This window comes from Fundulus heteroclitus, chromosome 14 (assembly GCF_011125445.2).
Source record: "Fundulus heteroclitus isolate FHET01 chromosome 14, MU-UCD_Fhet_4.1, whole genome shotgun sequence".
NCBI classification, from domain to species: Eukaryota; Metazoa; Chordata; class Actinopteri; order Cyprinodontiformes; family Fundulidae; genus Fundulus; species Fundulus heteroclitus.
This window is the reverse complement of record NC_046374.1, coordinates 16,213,974-16,236,250: the sequence shown is the minus strand read 5'-3', so window position 1 is coordinate 16,236,250 and position 22,277 is coordinate 16,213,974. Positions and strand designations below refer to the sequence as shown.

The following is a 22,277-nucleotide window of genomic DNA, read 5'->3' as shown; positions in this document are numbered from 1 at the left end:
TGACCGTGATCCGGTAGCAACAAACCCCGGCTTTGCCTTTATCTGCCCGTTCACGCGGACTTCTGACACCTTCACGGTTAAAACCCACAAGAGGGCAATTTAGAGCGGCGCCGGATGCTGCGACAGGCTGCTCTTTAAGTAGACCCTGCTTCACACACTGCTGCTCTGCAGAGCACCCGCCCAGCCGGAGTGTCCCGTGTCCTCCTGGGGCCGCAGCAGAAGAAGAAGAGCAGCCTATTTCCCCGGAGGGCTTCGAGAAGCATCACATCACTGCAGCCTCGTGTTGGTCCCGTGAGAGCGACGCCGTCACAATCAGCCAACTTTTACAACTACAGTTCACGTCGGAGCAGGTCAATAATCCTCTGAAGAGCTCCAGGCTGCTGGGATGAGCCAATTTTTCCCCCCTCCACCCCATTTCATCTAACAGACCTCCTCCTGTTTTATTGTTTTGCAGTGGCATTTCCTGTCTGATGCATTATGTATATCCCATTTATCACTGATATGTGTTTGAAGCTTTCTGCTCTGCACAACCTCAGGGGTGTTTTTAATGCAGCTGCCTCAAAGTCTTGCAGGCTGCTCGGATTAATTCGGGGAGCAGCCGCAGCCCACCATCCTGCCAAATATACAGTCGTGGTAAAAAAAAAACGGAAAGTAGCAACGCCCTCTATCACTTCTGGGGTTTTTACATAAAAACGGCCTGGTGTCTACCAGCTTCTAAAATTATTTAAATATTAATAAATACTAGGGCTGGACGATAATTCAATAACGATATATATCGATCAATAGACGTATGGTTCAATATAAAAAACAGGGGTCAATAAAAAGTTCAATAAAAGAACAGTGCATTCTAGCCTATCATGTAGGTTAATACTTTAGATATTGCATCCTCCCAACCAATCACAAACTAGTTTGTTGAATAAAGGGTTGTGTTAAAATGGCCAGGGCTGCACTTAAAAGGTATATTTAGAATTTCTTTTGATAATTATCGATATCGATCAATGTGATTTCTATTTTATCGATATGCTTTATTTCTTTATCGTCCAGCCCTAATAAATACACCCTAAAAACCCTAGACTGATTCAAAATAGGCAAAACCTAAGGATTTACAGGGATGTAGTTCCTTTGTGCAATGACTGTCGTTTAATATGTAGTTTTGACTAAACCAAGTTTAGTTAATTCTTACAATTTTAAACAAAAGTGTTAAATTATGAGCTGTTGTAATAACTGAAGAATTACACAAGAAAAGGTACCAAAAGAGAGAAAAGTGTTACTTTTAAATGTGCAAATATGGGTATAGTAGCTGTCAAACATTTAATTAGAACTTTGTTGATCTCACAATGGAGAAATTCACTTCTGCATTTAACCCATTCCCCTGAGGAGCAGTGGGCTGCCACTGTGCGGCGCCCTGGGGAGCAGTCTGGGGTTAAGGGTCTTGCTCAGGGACCCAGAGTGGCAGCCTGTGGGAATTGAACTCAGAACCTCCGGGACACAAGAGCAATGCGCAATGCTCTAACCGCTAGGCCACCACTCCAAACATGCACACATCCATACACCCATCTATTGTCTAAAGGTTATCTGCCATCAGATCATGGAGGCAGCAGGTCCAGGTGTGTAACCCAGTCATCCCTCTCCCCAGCGACATCCTCCAGCTCATTTTGGGGGATCCCACGGCTAAGCTCTTTCTTCACCACAATAGACCAGAGCAGCACCCTCATTACTGCAGACAAAGGCCCGATCCGACGCTCCGTCCACCGCTCCATCACCACATCACTAGTGAACAGGACACCAAGATACTTAAACTCTTCCGCTTGAGTCAGAGACTGACCCACGACCCAGAGAGGGAAATTGACCATGTGTACGCAGCCCTGTGTCCACAGCTGTGTTAAAATGAGACTTTTGTAAATTAAAAAAGGTAAACCATAAATAGTTAATTCCCAGATATATTCTCAAAAGTAAATAATCTCTAAATGAGGAAAAAAGGCAGCAGGAAATACGTTTAATCAGGGTGTAGAGTCTTAAACTCATACTTTGTTAAAGCATCTTTTGATTCAGGTTAAGTATTTAGGTTGTTTGTTTTACCGGAGGCCATCCTGATGCAATAGTCCTGCCTCTGTAACATTCAGCTACCCTGCCAAGCAAAAATCAACCAGACTGTGTGAACGTCTGTAGTCCGCAGCCTTCTGCAGGGGAGCCAACCCATTTTCTGTCGGATTCAGCACTGGTCAAAACCATCAGATCCAGGAAACTATGAACTTCATCCACCTTGGCAAAAGCTTCAGTTCCAGCTGAAGAAAAATAACCCCGGAGCCTAATGCTGCCACCGCCATGTTTTACTGTGGGTATGGTGCTCTTTCTGTGATCTGCAGGGTATCCTTTGCTATTGTGGTCCAGAACCTCCACTTGCTTTCATTCTGCCATGACACCTTTTCCTATGAGGTTTAGGGACATTTTAGGGCTGATTTAATTTTTTTGTTTTTCAAGAAAATGCTTTCCTCTTACAAACTAAATCTTTAGTTTTTCCAAAAAAAGGTAAAAAACAAAGCAACTGGACTTGTTTTCCGTAGTTGGAGACGTTTTGCTTCCTCTCCAGGAAGCTTTCTCAATTCAAAAAGTCTGGAGTAATGTGGAGTAACAAGCTTTATACCATTGCCAAACAAAGGCCCTGTAATGACTTAGATAACATGCAAATTAAACAGAAACAGGTCCACCCCTTAGTAATGGGCGGTCGTTAAAGCCATTAAGCCAACAGATTGGACCGAAACTGGTCCACTCCTCTGTAACGAGGAGTTGTTAGGGCTGTTATTGGCTTGGCTTAAAGGAACAATGTTTTGATCACCCGAAGTCTTTAGTTCATACATGGACAGTACAGCACACGTGTTTTCACGTGAAAGAGAAACTAATTTGTGTTGTAATTTGCCTGTAGTTCCTTCAGCGTTGCCTCCCTGATCTGTTTCTGACTCAACTTTTCTCTCCGGTTTTAGAGAAATGGCTACCGTAGTTTTTCTAATTTCCAATATTCTCTCAGATTGACCTTACATATAATCCCTTCTCCTGACTGTTCCTTTTGAACAATGACATGATCTTGATCATTTCTAAGCTCTATGGAAACTAAGGCTTTAGCTAAAGGGCTCAAACTGAGCGGACTTAAGAAGGCTGAATGCTGAAACTGCATCTAAGGACGCTTGAATGAAACAATCTTAAAGGCGTGAAAATCTATGCAGCTAGGCTATTTTAGCTTTTATTTTTTTTTAATTAGTTTTCTTCTTCTTCTAATAAATGTGTTTGTTCTTCAGTTGAACCGCCACATTATATGTGGAAAAACAAGTTTTGAAAAGATCTGCGGTGGTGTTTTGTTTACATGACAAACTGTCATTTGAACAAGGATTTGCACAATTTACAGAGCCACTGTAAATATTCACATTACATACTTGCTTTGCTATTTGTAGTACCTGCTTTCCTCTGCCTGCCTATAAAAAAAACACTTGCCTGTTAATCTGCACGTCAACATATGTGTGAATAACAAAACACCGCCTGCATTAACAATTGTATGTGTATTATATGTCAAGAATCGCTCATTTGGTTTGTGTGGCTGCAATAAAGTGGTACTTATGAATTGTAAATTGGTAAAAACATCTGATTAATATATTTAATGAGTCTATAATTAAATCTGCTGAAAATGTATATCAGCATTCAAAATGTGAAGTGCCTCTTTTAGTCCAGTGATAAACTCTGTGGTCGGCCACAAGAGGCATAATCTATTAAAGTGTAGAGAATGACTCCAACGTACACTGAGAGCAAACATGTCAGAGGGGGATGATTAATAGCTGCCTCGCTGGTTTGCATCCGAGTTGGGTTGAGCTGCGTATTTGCAAGGCAAAAAGAGTCTCTGGGCTGTTTGAGTGCTGACAATGTGATTGTGGTGTTCCCTGCCTTGGGCGAACCATCCTGCTCCTGCTCAACAAAAAGAATCCGCTCGGAGGAAATTACCACGGTGGCCCCGGCTACTGAGAAAGAAAAGAGGGGAAAAAAAGGCTCCTCTGAGCTGAAGTGGCCAGTTACATCACAGCTCTGATAACAGATGGATGGTTAGCATTAAAAGTCAAAGACAACTCCCCCCCTCCCAGAAAAGGTATGCTTTGGCTCCAGAGTGTCGACTCGCGGCTGTCGTCGTGCCACAATGTGTTTGCTGAGTAAGATCGTAGAAAACCATAGGAGGCAAAAATAGATTTGAGCTGAAGAGAAACAATTGGCAGTTTAAGCCCTTCTCTGGGAACACTTCGATTTGTAGTTGCCAACTTGAGATAAAAGCAAGAGAGCGTCTTCTTTGAATGAGAAACGGAGGACAATAGTTAAAGTGATTAATATTTACAACTTAACCGACAATGAATGCAAATAAAACGGCTTTATAAAAACGAGCTGAAGTGGTATCAGTTTTTTGGTGTTACTTGTTCCGAAAATACTTTATGACATTAAAGAACCATCTAACAATTACCTTTTTATTATGGCCACATATGGGAACAGAGTGACTTAATCAGTCTGTCAGCATAAAGGTTTCAATAGGTTGGGCGTACACTAGCAAGTCACCACAGTAAAAAAAAAAAAAAAAAAAAAAACGCAGCTGGTTCTTTGAGAATCTGAAACAAACGTGCTAAAAAAAAGCAAACGCAGGAGAATTATGTAACACAAACAGTATCTAAGATTAGATTAGAGCCAACATTAAATATTCAGCAAGATTTGTTAAAACCCCACTATATCCATACAAGGGACCAACCCGATTACACGACTTCTCCTCTCCTGTCTTTTCAGAACCAAAGAGCTTTAAACTCTTTTTTGAGCTGATCTAATTCTATCATCCGCCATTTTCAAAGTCCGATCCTAGGATCCCAAATTGGGAAACACTTACGTGTTAAGAAGCCAGTTGCAAGCTTTCCCTCTTTTTTTTTTTTTAATATATATATATTTTACTTTGCATTTACTAAACACTGTTTAATCGTTAATAAAAGCAAAAGCTTTCAGCGTAAAGCAGAGCTGAACAATCAGCAAATGTTTATCTGCAGTATGTAAAGTTGATAATTACCTTATTGGGTTTGTTATCAGTGACAACAAAATATTAGCAGTAAAATTATTAGAGGCACATAATTCTCATCCTTGTTTTGCAAAGAAACGTTCAGTTTACTTTTAGTTCTGGATCACAAAACAAATTTACATTTATTTTTTGTAGGCATTTTAGTGCAGTTTTACACTAAAACAAAATTTTGTAAAAACAAAAACTTTTTTTTTTTTTATTATTCAGTGAAGAAAAACATTTTATATTTTTTTTCAGTGAGGAAAAACAATCCCTTGTTACCAAAATCCCCAGTGCCACTGCAACAGGCATACCTCACGACTTACATCAGTGTCTCCGAACTTTTAACTGGCAATCTGTCGTTTTCCACTCTTAAAAATGGGAAAAACAAGTGAACATACCATTCAAGTAAGACAGAAATTGTTAATCTTTCTAAACAAATTAGCGGAAGCTAATGCTAACCAACGGCTGTCACTCGGTCTGTGTCGCACGCCATCAGACAAAAGATGCTGCACTGCTAGCATGACGAACGTGGCATAGTTTTTTTTTTTAGCTCAAGATAAATTACGTTGAAATCTAACATTTACACAGCAGTGGAACCATTTAAGCCTCCCCTCTGTTGCGCAATGGCGTCTTCTTCTGTTTTTATCATAACAATGACGTTGTGACGTGTACATGCATAGTAAGCCGATAACGTGCCTTCATCCGATTGCTTCTACGTCTTGTGAGCTTTGTTAGCAAACTAACCCCTCATTTACGCAGCGTCCTAATCTTCATTAGAAGGACTCCGCCCCACTGCAGAACCCAGAGGTGCTCCAGATCGCGCAATAAAAGCTAGACATAAATGTGGAAATCAAACCGAAATAACTTGTTCGGTGGAAGTTAAAATTGCTTCACTTTTAGTGCAGAGAAGCTGCAGTTGTTGCTTATTTTGGTGCAATTAATTGTTAGGTTCCGAATACCCAAGTTAATGTATATAGCCCAGTTATTGATCTACTTTATTTAATGTATACAATTGCTAATAGACACTCAAACATAAGTAAATTAATATATATGTACATGCACACATATTCTTTCATATATTCAACATAACGAGGGCTTTAAGAAAATTTTGTTTAATTTTAACAGATGGTCAACCTTCTGGAGGCTGCGTAGATGCTTTCAGTTTTTATAATTGGAGATTATAATAGATTGAACACGAGTGGAGAAGGACGCTGTGTAAATTCAGGATTACAGATATCGGAGTCCAATACAGTGAAAGCTAACAGAGTGTTAGGGACGCCAAGATTACTTTAAAATGTGCATAAAAAAATGTTGCTAGAAACATGACTATTGTTAACTAAACAAATATGGAGCAGTAATTGAAAAGCTGTGCATGGAAAACTAAGTACACCAAGTGATTCACTAGTTTGCAGCGCCATCATCAGTGGCAATATCTTAACATAGCGCTATGTTGATACAGCCCTGTATGCTCCAGAGCAGAAAGTTAACACTCCTGCCGTTATAGAGGTGGTCACAATGACTACGCCGACGAAGAAAGATGTCAACAGCGATCCTAGAGAAGTCATTGTCCATCAATCTGGGAAGGGCTAAAGTCAATTTCCAAACAACTCTGCTCAAATTACAGTAAGACCAGGCTCTCCAGCCTCCCGCGGGTTACTCTGCTGGCTCAAACTCACATCTCAGCATCCAAATAACCAATCATGTTGCCTTCCTGGAGACTTTTCAAACTAATAATGAGATCACAGATCCAATCTGTGCATCAAATGACTATCATTCATTCAGATATTGGCCATTGTTGGCTGGCAATAATAGTGCCTTATCTGCTGCCTGTGCCATTCAATATATTATATATTGCTCGGGTTTTTTTTTTTTTTATGATGGGGAAGATCGCCGGACGATTACTGAAGGGGAGAGATATTTCAGGGCTGGCAGCTTGGCGGGGCTCCCATTTCTTCACTTTGTGAGTTTCCTGCGGGGGAAATTGAAACATTTCATCTTGGAGGAACAGGTGCAATGAAATTGAGATTGTTGTAGAGTGTCGCCTAAATGTGCTATGGATTGAAATCTAGGGAACACCTGCAGATTGGGCAGTCAGGGCCTTTCATGAGCAACTGCTGCAGGAGGAAAATCTCACCAGGAAAGATAAGGCTGAAAATAGCTCTTCCAAGGAGAGCCAGGGCAAATGTAATTTTGTCTTTTTTTATTCATAAAATAGGAATCTTTTGTCACAATAAATGGAGGATTTTATTGTCAGCGAATGAGACGCTTAAAAATGTGACTACGCTCAATATGAGGCAACAGTTCAGACGTTGGTTTTATGAAGCTGCTGCATCAAAAAGAAAACAATATTATAAAGCTACTAAACTCTAGACGATGATGCATTTGGTACTATAAGCACGACTGGCACAGTCCTCTGATCTGTGAAAACATCTGAGCAAACATTTCACTGTAGAATGGTCACTGCTTCGTTGGACTGGTTGTTACTGGACTATTTCAAACACCCAAAACCCTTTTCTCTACCATCAATTAGAAAAGGACAAACCACCCAAACCATTTCTAAACATCCAATAAAAGACTTGTGAAGCACAACAGAGAAAACTGTAAGCACAGAGTTTTGATGCAGCATATATTTTTCTTCTGGAGAAAGAGTAAGCAAAATGTATGGGACATAAAGAAGAAACTCCAATTCAAAGCAAAGACCTTACTGCCTTTGTCTCAAAGGTGTGGTCAACCATTGTTTAGTTTGTGTCTTCTGTTTTATTGTTTGCAAAGTGCAACATAGCCTCCACCTTCTCCAGGGAACAACACTGCAACAACAGCTCTCACTTATAAAACTGAGTCTGCAGATGTTCTAAAAACATCTGCGGAAAATAAAAAGAGAGGTTCACCGATTAAAAACAGTAGACTTTCTCCATTATCTTTGAAGCATTACATGTAAATTTCTCCAATGAGAGATCAATAAAGCCTATCTTATCTTATATTATCAAAGGTTGACCATATAGAGTGTTTGGCTCATGAATGGACAGTATCAGGACTGGGCATTATCCAACATTCCTAGACTTAACGCTTAGGCCTTAAAGCCATAAAACAGCCACACTCTGAACACTGATCTGAAACAAACATATGTTTTTTTTCCCAAGGCAGATGTGTTGAAAGATGCTTTTTCTTCCTTTTCAGATGACGACAGGCTTAGTAACAATTGGTGTGTTCGTTTGGATAATAGTGTGGCTCTATTTGAAAAAAGAGGCACTATCCGCACTCTATAGATCAGGGGTCCCCGACCTTTTTGAAACTGAGAGCTACTTCATTGGTGTTGTGTCATATGAAGGGCTACCAGTTCACCTTAACTTTATGTAAAATAAACAAAGTGTATATATATATATATATATATATATATATATATATATATATATATATATATATATATATATATATATATATATATATATATATATATATATATATATATATATATATATATATATATTTTGCCAGTTTTTTTTTTTGTTTGTTTATTTTCCTATATCGTTTTTTGTACAACACTTTGGTCTCTGTGTGTTTAAAGTGATTGGATTGGATTACCTGCCGGTCACGTACACGTGCAGCGAGGCGTAAAGTGGATACAGTGAACAGTGAAGGCCCTACGTCAGAACACTGAACAGCTAAATGTGAACAATTCAGCCACAGTGAAAGGAAGCAGCTAAAAATCCCCCTGCACTAAAAATAATCTTTGGTTTATCTGATGGCAGTTCCTAAGGTGACCTCAGTCATCCATATATTTGTCAGGAAGTGTCATTTGAATATCCGCCAGACTTTACTGGGTCAAAGTCCGATGTGCTGGTTGGATTCTTGCGCTTCAAGTTAAGGCTGAAAATGTTCAGAGCAGCACTGAATGTTGTGATGCCATTCTTCTCACTGAAGTTTGCATAGGGAGGAGGCTGTGGTGAAGTGGTACGTCAACAAAGCTTGTGAAGCTGCCGGTGTTATTTAAAACAATGTCTTCACCCTGCTGATCGCTGAAACGATTACAGGTAAAAGTCCCAACATTTTAATCCAAACATACATGTTTAAATATGTATTTATTTTTCATACATTTCATGGATGTTTATGGGTACATCCATTTTTATAGTTCTGGGATATTACCTTTAGAGTGCAGAACAAAAAAAAAAAAACACTGGATTTCTGCACCTCTGTAGGTCAAAACCCTGATTCAATAAATCTAAATAAAATCTTTTTGTAGCTTTATCTCAAATAAGCAGCCTCTGAAACCCTAGCTTCTAAAAAGGACATTGGTTTATTTCTCTGATTTGTTATGTATCTTAATAAATTATGGACCCCGTATGTCTAACATGACGTAATAGTAGATTTTTCAGAAGATTTTAGATTCCATTGACTGTGGTTCTGACCCTGGTTTGGCCCAGTAAACGGATTATGACCCCTGATCAAACCAAAAGAACTATGAGTGGCTTTCTTCTGGTAGATCAAATTTACAGCAGTCACTAACTACATTTCCATACAAGAAGTCAAGAAGTGAATTATAGAACATTACATTAGAATGCAAAATAACTTCAGGTGAGTGTGAAATGTCCCACGGCACACAGTGACTTTGGTCGTTTGACATCAGGCATCCACAAAACATCCCCCCCTACACCACCCTGAAGTGATCTCCTCTCAGTCTTGCATATCTGATACCATTTGTTCTTGCTGTGCCCTTGGAAGACTGAAATCCATCCACAAGCGTTTCTGTCTTGCTCTGAGGTAGAGTTGCTGGTCCAAACATTACACATACCAACACTCAAGACCAAAATACGGGTAGATGAGGTAGAGAAACAATAACAAGGAGCTTAAATGACCTGTTTCTGCCAAACCTTCATGGAGCTCTTATGTCATTTCTCCAAAGTAGGTCTCCGAGCTAACAGAGAAGAACCTCCTCGTCTTCCAGAACATTTAGCTTATGTAAGCCTGGTGACACATTATAGTCATAATTCGGACCCCGCCACTAACCCGGGGCTCATCACACAGTACGTGTTTCATGTGTTTGACGGGACAGTGAGAAGGGAGATCATATTCATGTAGGTAACCCTGGGAAGGGTGTGGTAACAACAAAGTGGGCCAACTGGTCTGACATCCTCTTCACTGTCTGTTGTTTAAGTTTCTTGCTCTTAATTGGTAGTTCTACATTCTTGAACCTTGAGATCTGAAATAAGAAGCACGCATGACGGATTATCTGGAACGCTTTGAGAGACACTTAATATCTGAATGTGAACTCTAGTCTTTTCCGGTTTATCAGGTGTTCCTACCATTTCTTCTGAAGCTATACACATACATTCACAGGAACAAGTTTATCTGCCCTTCAAATACGAAGTGGTACTTTTCCTGAGAGTCAAGAGACGTGTACACCGGACATAAGCATAGAGCCTGGGTGTAGTCCCGGGAGACGTAATAACAGATATATGTTTAAACAGGACATACAGTCCTGAGTCATCCTTTGTTTCTTTATACCTTGCTACCAAGCAAACAGACTTTATTCTCATCTCCTAAAGAGGTTCTTCTAACATTTCAAAAAGTCATTCAGATTTCGCTCTGGACTTTGGGTGCTTTTGACCTAATTTTCAGTCCAGAACTAGACCATTTTATGAGGAATGTTTTTTTTTTGTTAACTCGGACTTATAGACTCTAGACTCTAGGGATGAATCGGACAACTTAAAAGGATTAGTTGCAAACGTAATCTCCTGCCCCAAAAGACAAGATTTCTAAATTAATCTATTAAAAATAGCAAAAATAACAGTTTGACAGACAGGATATAATGTTTTAGCACCAACAAGGTGAATTCAGAAACCATTCCTGGTTCTGAACTGTCACCAGTCCTTTTTTGCACTACTTTTTGTTTCCACTGCCACAAACTCTGCTCTTTTCTCTGAAAAACTGGTTCTTGGTTTATCACATAACATAATATGCACTTTGGCCAATCTGGGCTTCATATACACAAGTATAACAAGCTGAAGACTGGTATACAGACTGTATTACCGCATGAGGTTTTTGTGATTGAAAGTTTATTTCTTGTAGGCAAGGGAAACATGTAGGGGCCTTTCACAGCAACGGGTGGGGGCAGTGCTGTGTTACTCCACCTATTTCTATTGCATCTGATAAAAAATTATTTTATATTGTAGGAACGGTATTATGTAACATGTTTAGTAGTTTTTATGCCATAAATATGCAGATCTTCATACAACTTGACAAGGGTAATTGGCTTTAACTGCATATGAAATTTTATGAAACCTTTAGAAAGCCTAAACAAATAGTGATCAAGAGCCCTGTAGGGGAGGAGCAAAGCTGCCAGGCTCTTTGAAAAATAGCTTTAATGACAGGAGTAGAAACGACCCAATCCGATTGGGGTCCTGGTGAAGGCCTTTTTGAGTGATCTGTATAGAAGTGTATCTGCTGATGATTTCTTCTGTTGACCTCCCAATAGTTTCCATCAGCCACGCTGTATTATAGCTACCATAAAAGGTATTGTGTGCTGGACTTTAAATTTTACTAAGTCAGTTTTATTTGCATTTCTACTTGACGTTAGGGCTGGGCAATATCACAAGAATCAAATTATATATATTTTTTCAGTTTCGTATCGTTTATATGAAGATGGTCTATTTGCCAAATAATTGTATTTTTATGTATTCCAGTAGGTTCTTTTTCAGCTGTTTTGTTTCTCATATTTATCTTCAGCCGTTTGGTAGAAAATGTGCCTGTGAGACATTTGGGATGAAGCTTTTGATTCAGACATGCCTTTTTATAATTACTTTATGAAAATAAAAACATATTGAGATAAATATCATATATCAGGATTCAGGCTAAAAATATCGAGGGATTATTTTAGGTCCGTATCGTCCGGCCCTACTTGATGTGTATCAGAGTTTGTGTCATGACTGGAGAAATTTCAAGCTTCAGATATCATTCCCACTAAGCATTTAATCCTCTTCAGATGCTTGTGTTTTGCAGATTTACACGTGATGAAAACCCTCCTTCTCCTATTGATGCTCCTGGCTTTGTTGGGTTTTCCTGATCACCTCCTCTCCAGAGACAGATGGCGCACGACGAAGCGGCTGCTCTGTCAACGTGTTGTCTTGACAGGCCTTTGCAGACACTATGGTAGACGCAATGCTCTTTTTTTTTTTCTTCCTCCCCTGCACGGTATTTCCTTACAAATACGCCAGGGTGAGATCCCAGCACGATCCGAGGCGTGAGGAGCGAGGTGCCGCCTTGCTGTTGTGAAACGGACTGGTAGTGACAACTGTGACTGCAGTGTCATCGGCGGTTTGCCGATCATTGCAAGAGTGTGACAAAGACCTAAAAACGTCTATTTCACCACCTTATCTCTCAAGCTTCTATCTCTTCAAATGGAAGAAAAGAACTGTGCTCGCTGCCAGCTTCACCATGATGGTTGTTGTGGGGAAGAAACATCTGTTTTAAACAACAGAAAGAAACATGAAACTAATTGCACTATTTTGCACCCTTAGAGGCAAAGATGCTTCTTTATGCACGTCTACAATACTAAAGTAATTTCTCTAAAGTTCTGAACACCAGACGGAGAAATCTGCACCCGTTGCAAAGTGATACAACAGACTGCAACAAGTGTTCTGCATTAAGAGTCCAGAGGAGAGGCGCTGACATATGGAAATAAAAGTTGCTCTCGACTTCCTAAAGTTATGAATGAACTCTGTCTCTGTGGACTTGTTAATATCCCTGCCACTCCCTTCCTGGCTGTGTCTCCAAATATATCTATGTGCAGCCAAAACTTAGTAAAATACCAGAGTTTCACTTTCTATTTATTTGTGCGCTCCCCTCCTCAGCACTGCTGACACTAAATGGCTTCTGTTGGACACTTTAAACCATAAAACCTATTTCTTCCATGTTTGCTGGACCGACGGATGCTTTGGTCACTATTATTATTATTATTATTATTATTATTATTATCATCATCATTATTATTGTTCTTTTGTGCATTTTTGCAGTCAGTTTGGAGCCGCAAACAGTCCACACTGGAGTCGCATATAGGCAGCATTTTAAAAGTAATGTGAACAACCTCGCATAGAAATCCGATTTCACAAAACATCGGAATTTGAGCATTAAGACCCGCAGTGTGAACGTAGCCTATATGTAAACTCAGAACTTGCTACTCTCTGGTGTTTAATGACGACCCACTCACTCCTTTTTATTTGATGGACAATCAAAAGAACCCACAAGTCATTGATGCTGTAGCCGAAAACGCATTTAACGTTAATTTTACTTTAAGACAACATACAAGCAACTCATTGTTACTGAACTATACAAACAGTAACTGTTTTATTTTTACAACACTGAGCTGCATAAAGCAGGGGAAATAGCGCTGGTGATAGGAAAGCCTACGCTGTGACACTATTTAGGGAAAAGTGTATTGTTGCTAATAGTGATGACGAATCAAATTTACTGTTTTAGGACTCATTTACGTGTTCCTTGAATTAGCTACCTACTATTACCTTTTCTTAATGGGGTAAGGTTTAACTGAGGGTAATGTGTAAGTGATGTTTTGTTTTGTTTTTTGTTATTGTTTTCCTTTTTTTAATATAGATTGTTCTCAGAAGACTTGTGCCTGATTCGGAAGTGAAAAGCTATAAATATACATTATAAATGTAATGTTTACACAAATGAATGTGTAAATAAGGTGTTAAGAAGATGAAAATGGTGAAATGGGACAAGGATGAACGTTGTATACAATTGTGTCAGACAGTTCTTGGATACTAAATGAAAAGTAACTCAATTGAGACTAAAATGCGACTTGATAAGTTGCACCATCAAAACTTCCAGCCTTGAATGGTATTTGATCGCCAGACAATGGTGAGACCCCGCTGTGGAAGACCACCTGAGACTTTTAAAGCCTCCAGACAGAACCTAATTAGAAGGGGAGGGGGGGGGGGGGTGTATTTTAGACTTTAGAAAGGTCTTGAGAAAAAGCATTTTGAAGACGAGCTCGCCGTCTCCACAACCCTGCAGAAAGAAAGTCAAGCCGGGACTTTTGAACTCATTGTTTTGCTTTAGAGTGAGATACTATTGTTGCTAATTTAATTTAATTGATGTCAAACAAGTTTTGCTGCTGTGGCCCAGGGCTATAGATGGCTGTGGACTTATTAAGACTGCAGTGAATTACAGGGCCTCGCTATTTCAGTGTACGCTTCATTTTCCTGGCAGCGTTAATCAAAGAAGACAGAACTTCACGTGTCACACCCTTTACAATAAGAACAGAAGAAATGTTGCGTGAAGCTCATCATAGATTGCTCTCAGTATCCACTCAGCTTGTGACGATACATCCGTCTCAATGTCGGCTTCATTTAGTGACTTGACAATCTTACCACCTCTCTTGTTGCGTTAAACAACAAGTTTCACTAAATATATTACAGGCGCTGCCCTACATGCTGTGCAGCCTGATTAGAAATGTTCTGGTAAACTCATTAAGATCCCACAAATTACTTGTTATTTCATTGCCAGATTATTAGATTAAACCAGTTGTAACTTCTAAATTAAAACTATGTTGCAGAGACCGGAGTCAGGAATGACATTTTTTACCCAGTAGGCCACATACTCTCTGTAGTGTGTTTGACAGTAAAGGACTAACTCTCACTAGTTGTGTTTCCTCGTACTCAAACTCGTCGTCTTCTGCTTATATTCTGCAAGAGAGACCCTTAGACTTCCTTCTCCCCAAGCACCTCCTCACTGCAAAAAGAGAACTAAAAATAAGTAAAATTTTCTTGAAATGAATGTATTGGCCCTTGATTTGAGGAGCTAAATAAGACTATCTGCCAATGGAATGAGTATTTTTACCCCTAAAATAAGATAATTAGATATACTGCACTTGAAATAAGACGATGGAGATGAATTGTTCCTATTTTAAGTGCAAAAATCTTATTCCATTGGCAAATAGTCCTATTTACCTGCTCAAATCAAGGAAAAATACTTTAATTTCAAGAATTTTTTTTTATTTTTAGGTCTATTTCTCTGGGGGAGGCCCGAGACGTTCCAAGGCCAGTCTCTCCAGCATGTCCTGGGCCGCCCACTGGGCCTACTCCCGGTGGGACGTGCCTGGAACACCTCCTGAGGGAGGCGTCCAGGGGGCATCCGGTACAATGCCCGAGCCTCCTCAGCTGACTCCTCTAGATGTGGAGGAACAGAGTCTCTACTCCCAGCCCTTCCCAAATGGTCGAGCTCCTCTCCCAATCTCTAAGGGAGTGCCGGAGGAAGCTATATTCAGTCGCTTGTATCGGAGATTGTCGTTCTTACGGTCATGACCCAAATTTCATGACCAAAGGTGAGGGTAGGAGTGAGACCGTTCAGTAAACCGATAGTTTTGGCTTTCGGCTCAGCTCTTGCTTCACCACAAGACCGGTACGGCGTACCCATGACTGCGGGGGCCGCACCGATCCGTCTGTCGATGGCCTGCTCCGTTCTCCCCTCACTCGTGAACAAGACCCTGAGATACTTAAAGTCCTCCACTTGAGGGAAGATATATCAAACCGATAGAGCATGACTAAAAATAAACCATAAAGAATATTAGCATTTAATAATAACAATGTTTTCATTGTTATTAGCCTAACTACTTGCAAAAAACAACAACCTTATTGCAATATCCCTGTGTGCGATACGCACATGTGAAGAACAGCCTGGACAGGTTTAAGCCAATTACCTAATTGCGATGCCTTCAGGCTCTCTGTGCCTGTCATGTAATTGGTGACATTTGTTGCTTAACGCAGCATAAAATGTTTCAGACGGTAGAGAGGGGAATGGTAGCGAAGCTGTTCAAAAACTGCAACTACCTTTCATCAACGGCAACACGACACACGTCGGCCACAAGCAACTATTCAATAAAACCTTGTTGTTGAGATGCAAATATTGAGCTTTGTTTAATTTTCCTCCCAGTAGGCAGACTACTCATTATCTGGGGTCTATATTTTCTGTGAAGCCAAAGCAGAAAGACAGCACCAACAGTAGCCCGTTTTCCTAAAATATACTGTAGACAATACAATTCATAATTCACCTAAAAAATACAACTGAAAATGACATTATCATTATCATATTATCTAATACTTATATATATTAATTATATACACTGATGCTAGCTGCTAAAACAGTACTTTGAATATTCTTGTTATTGAAAAGTACTTTATAAATAAACTTGTCTTGCCTAGAAGTCATCATCAAGCACAGTTTGCACAGTTTTTACAGAGAACAATTTTTTTTTCATTTCATAAAAATCACATGAGACGAATAGGCAACATCAAAGCCAAACTGGAGGGTGTTTAGGAACAGGGAGGCTCATCTAATGTGTAAATACTCTTCTAATCTGTGGGATTGATGGTTATCTGGACATGCCTTGTTTACCTGACCATCTACCTTTCTCCCAGGCCTGACGGGATCTTTGGTTACCCGGCTGCGAACGGAGTTTTCTAACATTTTAAGTGACAAACTGGAGGTCTTTTAAGTGATCCTGAGAACAAACCCCTTATTGACAGGAGTTCCCCCGCCGCCTGCTGCTGGTGTGACTCTCAGCTGAAAGCAAACCCGAGCGTTTTGATAAGAGGCTTCGTTTTAGAAACCTCTTATCAGCTGCGAGGCTCTTAGGTCCCAGCTAAGATGTCACCGCAGCGTTTCAAAGTCTCCGCACCGACAGGCAAAAAAAAACGCCGCCGCTTTGGCCACGGCTTTGTGCTGCTTTTCATATCTTATCAAAGCAGATGACGAGATTGCCCTTCCTGACCTGATAACGCAAGCAGCTGCAGCTTTTCGTCCCCTTCCTTTTACTCTGTGACGTTTTCCAATTACACGCACAAAAAAAAAAAGAAAAAGAAGCCCGGGAATCTATTAAACGTGTGTGACAGGATGGACCTCTGGTCAGGACGTGGCTGTGGCGCTGGATCTGAGTGCTTGACAGGCGCGTTTGGCAGGGTGACCTCGAGGTGGCCGATTTGAATAGGCCGGATGAGATCGGTCCGTTTCCCTAAAGCTCGGTGCCGAGCAACATCCCGACGCGTCTACAGATCTCAGACACGGACGAGACTGACTGTGTCGGCTGGTGTGTTTCTGTGGGTTGTAACGCGATGTGCCGCCTCCCTCACACGGCCCCCGGAGCGGCAGTCTACAGTAAACAAGTCCCGTCTCCTCTGTGTTACCCGGCAGCCCACACTCATCAATAGCTCTGCCCTGTTCTCTGTTACGCAGCAAGCAGACCTGCTGCTTGTTTTCTTCCACTGCCCAGGAGCCCTGGACTCTTCTTCAGAGGGTAAACAAGTCTGAAGTGGACAGAAAATTATGCAGTTTGCAATTCTTTTGCAGAAGAGAATCTGAAAAACATGGCATGCTTTAAAAAAATACATAAAATCAATCCCATCGGGTCAGTATCACTACTAACCCTCTGAAGGAAAGCCTCCCCACAGCATGATGCTACCGCCGCCGTGTGTCACCATGGGGAATGATGAGCGCCGCCATCGTTGTCTGAAGGCGAGGCCTTCACAGAGCCGCTGTATTTAAACCGAGATCAAGTAACGCCCAGGGGGAACTAACTAATAACTGGGTGGCTTCTGTACGTTGCACTGGACTTTACGCTGGTGCACCAGAGTGAACGAGGCTAAATACAAATGCGCAACGCACGCCTCACATTTTGCTCTTAAATGTCGTTTTAAGACACCGTCCAGTTTCCAATCCTGCTCTTTGTGTCGGTTCATGACATACGATCCCAACAAAAGGCGTGGAAGTGTTCGGTTGTAAAAACAACGCAAGATCAAGAAGATAAGAATATGCCGCGTGTTAAGCAAACTCAATCTCTACACAGATGGTGTCAATAAAAATAAATAAATAAAAAAATCGGATATGGATGGTTAATTAGATTTACCGTTTTAACCAATCAGGTTCATTCAAAGTAGATGGAGTGTGGGAGAAAACGAAGCTGGGTGGCACAAAAATGCACAAGAGGAACATGTGTTGTGTTTCAGTCTAACGTTTTATGACTAAATATAGAGATGAGACATGTTGCTTCCTAACGCCAGACATGACCCAGCGCTGGTCAAACAGACCCAAACAAGATGGCAGCGGAAATCTGTAACCTGTCACCGTTTTAGGACTTTTAGCCGTCTAACCTGTAACGTCTGCTGGGGCACAAACTGGAGCATGTAGCAGCAATAGAAAAAAATAAAATTAAAAAAAACAAATTGACTTCACTGCATGTGTACAGACCTAATCTGACTTGAGCGATAAAAAAAAAAAAAAAAAAAAAAAAAAAAAAAAAAAAAAAAAAAAATAATCAAGATTCAATATTTCTTTATTAGCTTCCTGTGGGAGAAATTATTTCTGGACAGGGGAACGCTACTGTCACAACAAACAGTCCAAAAAATAAAGAAATGTCTAATATGTAGAATGATTCAAGTCAGTTTTCAATTCAGTCCTATTTTATTTAAATAAAATGGCACGGAAGAAAAACCAAAACCAAAAGTTAACTCAGACAAATTCCTCAATCACTCACCGCAGCATCAGCATCCAGACATCTTCAGACACTTTCTACTGAGCGGCGGCCATTCTTACTAACGTGTTAAAATGTCACAAAGTGCAGTTATTAGATAAACCTCTTCCTTTCTGGCTCCCTTTTACTAGCCGTCCACCAATCAGTGATCCAACTGCGCCAGATGCAGCTCCGTTGTGACTAAATTTAGTTTTTCTTGTGCATTAAAGGTGAAAACTCCCCTTTTTTCTTCTTTCAAACTCTCTCTGAGATCAAGAACAATCAAGTAAAGGTTAGTGACATTTAGGTTGATGTCTAAACGTAATATGACAACAGCTCCGTTCATCCATTTCTTTAAGGATCAACGTATCTTCTTTTTAACTGTTGAACGAAGAACAGTTTAGAGAACATGTTTGTTTTTCCCGCAGTCCTCGGACAGAAACACGAAAGTCGACATGGCCTAGTAGACACCTGATTGGTTCAGGTCTGGATTTAAGTGCTCAAAACTGATCACAAAGTCTGTAATATTTTACAATTAAACTGGCAGGTTTAATGCTGCATGACTACTGCTTTTTTTTTGCTTTATTCCTTTCTACAACACAGATATCACTGGAAAGATTCAATTAGATATTGGTGACTCACTCGTTTTATTTCATTTTCTTTTCCCACACCCTTTGCAATTAAAAGGAAAATATCTCATTTCTAGAATCTAACTGCGCGTTGTGGGAAGATGCTACCTTGTTTCTGTTTCACCAAACACTTGCAATCATGCAAAGCGTCTTCCGTCTGAAACGCCGAATGAGGCGACTTATTGCTTCTGTTCGATAAACAGCAATTACGGTGATTACGCTGATTGTGGAAATTGCCGCCATGATCCAGCTGTTAATTTCACAGACTTGCTGAGTAATTGCCGACGCGACGTGCGCGAACGTGGCCTAAAAATTGCTCCGACCTTCGGGCCGAAGAAGCAGAGGAGGCGATTGTCCAAGGGAATCAGAAAACAAGCAAACAAAAAAAAAAAAAGAATCCCACACCGCCTCGCCCAAGTTTCCGTCTCTAAGACTTTTCCAGATTTTGTCACATCACAAAGACAAACTGCAATTTACTTCATCGGGAGTTTATGTGAGACAGAGAAAACGTTCAGGGATGAAGCTGTGGAGAGGTTTAAAGCAGAGTTAGGGGGTAAAGCAATTTTCCAGGATCTGAACGTGAAAGGAGAATGGCCCGGCTGTGCCGACCCAGGATGACGTGGCCGTCTGTCTAAATCAACAAAAGGCAGGAACGACTCAGACAAGCAGCCAACAGACCCATGGCACGTCTGGAGGAGGTGCAGAGGTCCGCAGCTAAGGTGTAAGATCATCTTATATTGGCGTTGAACTCCAGGAATCTGGCCTTTTTTTTTTTTAAAGAATGGCAAGAAGAAAGCCATTTTTGAAAAGAAGTCCTACTTGCGGTTTGCCTCATTCTACATCAGAGACACAGCAAAATTGTGCACAAAGTTGCTCTGATCAGCCGACACCAAGCTGAACCACCTGGCCTACAAGTAACACACCTTTTTCCGCTCCGACACATGAAAGTGGCTGAAGCGTGCGGTGGAGAAGCTTTTGCTTTAAGCGGCGATAGGGAGGCCGGTCAGAGTCGACGGGTCGATAGCAGATGAACCCAAATACAGGACAGTCACGGCGCAATCCTGCGTACCGGCGTCAAAAGAACCCGATGCGGGGGCGGATGTTTACGCAACCGCTGGAAAGTGACACCGAACACACAGCCAACGCCACGCTGGGCAGGTTTAGATCAAAGCATATTCATGTGTTATAACGGCCTAGTCCAAGTCCAGACCCAGACACAATTGAGGGTCTGAAGCCACGCATTAAAATGAAGCTTCAGCTGTTTTGCAACGGGGGAAAAAAAAGGGAAAATGTTTTGGTTCGTGATGTGGTTTTAAAAACAACAAACATAAAAAATATTTCAAAGCAATTAACGTCTTTTGATTTCTAAATGTTTATTCCTGTGTTTCTCTGCTTTATTATTATTATTATTATTATTATTATTATTAAAAAAGGAAACTGGTTTCCCCACTGTTACAGAACAACACATCCCTTATCTCCAACACACCATCTGCTGCAACCCGATACCTTAACACAATGTAAACAACAGCGCCGGGCCTCAGGTGCACATCCTGTTACAGGTGTAGTCCTGAGCTCAGCAACCACAGATCATTTGCATCCACTTTTAATACCTTGTTTTGAGCACTGAGCTGCCACTAAAAAAAACAACAAAAAACAGAGAGCAGGGGCCACGACACAGCTCTGACATGAAAGGTTTTTAGGACACCGAGCGATGCGTTACGCCGCTGCAATGCATCAGAAGGTTCTGGTCCAGGGGTCAGCTTCATGTTGGAGGAACAAACACCAGCCAAGGCCAGTCATGTGTGCAGGACCACCTCCTGGTTTCCACCTCCACCAATCAGGAGCGACCCACCAGCAGCCCCGTGTTTACTCATTAACCTCACCTCTACAGCAGCTCTCTGTTATGGAAAGTTTCTGGTGTATGTGTGCGTGTGTTTGTGTGTGTGTGACTCCCCCGTGGAGCAGGAGCACCACCTTAAACATATTCCACCTGTTTAGTTAAACCATACGTCGCTTAAATGAACGAGGAAATAAACGGCGAGGTTTTATCACCTGTGTGTAAAACAGCAGCTATTTCCCCCCCTATGAATGACGCACAGATGCGGAGATAATCTTATTTAGTGACGCTTTGCAGTCCAACAGGTGTGCGCTTTCGGCTAGAAACTGAAATAACTCCTCGGCTTGTTTTCTGCAAACCAAATCCAGCCCTTCGGCGGCTCTGTTAAGGTGTTTTTAATCCATATAGCTGAGAAGTGATGCTGTCTTTCTACCGTACCGGCCGGCCATCTGTCGTAGCCGCGTTAACCAATGTTTAATAATAACCTCATTCCCTCCCATAACTCGAAACTGCATAAAAAAGGCGCATTTAAACAACATTTTTTTTATTATTTAAAGTAAAGATAGAACAAGAGTCCGAGCTTACCTGTCGTCCTACAGGTGAAGGTGTGGCCCTTTAATTTGCCTCAGGTATCACAAACGCATATGCGACGTCTACCTCTCTCTTCCGGCCCGTCAGTCGAGTTAAAAAAAAAAAGTGCAAATAAAAAAACTAAACAGGTGAAGAGAAGATGGAGGCCTGTTTCCCTGGACGGTCAGAGTTGCTGTGGTGGGTCGCTGGGAAGAGTTTCCCCCCCTGGGTGTCTCCGCAGACCCATGTCTCCTGCGCGGACTCGGTCTGCTGTGTTGGGTTGGTTAGTTAGTTAGTCTGGAGGGGGAAACTAGTGGAGCTTCCGTGAAGCTGCCTGTGGTGTCGACACGGCGGCTTCCGGTCGGACACTTCAAAATAAAACGCACGCGTAGAGATGTATATATCTTTTTAATTCCTGCTGTTGAATAAAACATTTGAAATTGACCATCTGGTGTGCGACTTCGATTGCTGTGCGACACAGACAGCTTTTAAGGCAATTTTTTATTTATTTATTATTGATTTCTTTACATATTATCATTATTATTTACGTAAAAGCTATTTTACCCCCATTCATGCAAAAATTTGACTAGGGATTCAAATTTTATTCATTTTGTGGACATATACAGCACGTATTGTATGTAGCTCGGATAATTATTT

At 41.0% G+C, this 22,277-nt stretch overlaps 1 protein-coding gene across 1 annotated transcript in view; it reads right to left on the bottom strand.

Annotated features, from left to right (window-relative positions):
- Window positions 1-21,935, bottom strand: part of zgc:194930 (uncharacterized protein LOC557813 homolog) — a 33,842-nt gene extending 11,907 nt beyond the window's left edge. The window contains exon 1 of the mRNA XM_012853502.3: window positions 21,636-21,935. The gene's annotated coding sequence lies outside the window, so the exon portion shown is untranslated. The remainder of the gene's footprint in view (window positions 1-21,635) is intronic.
- Window positions 21,936-22,277: the final 342 nt, after the last annotated feature.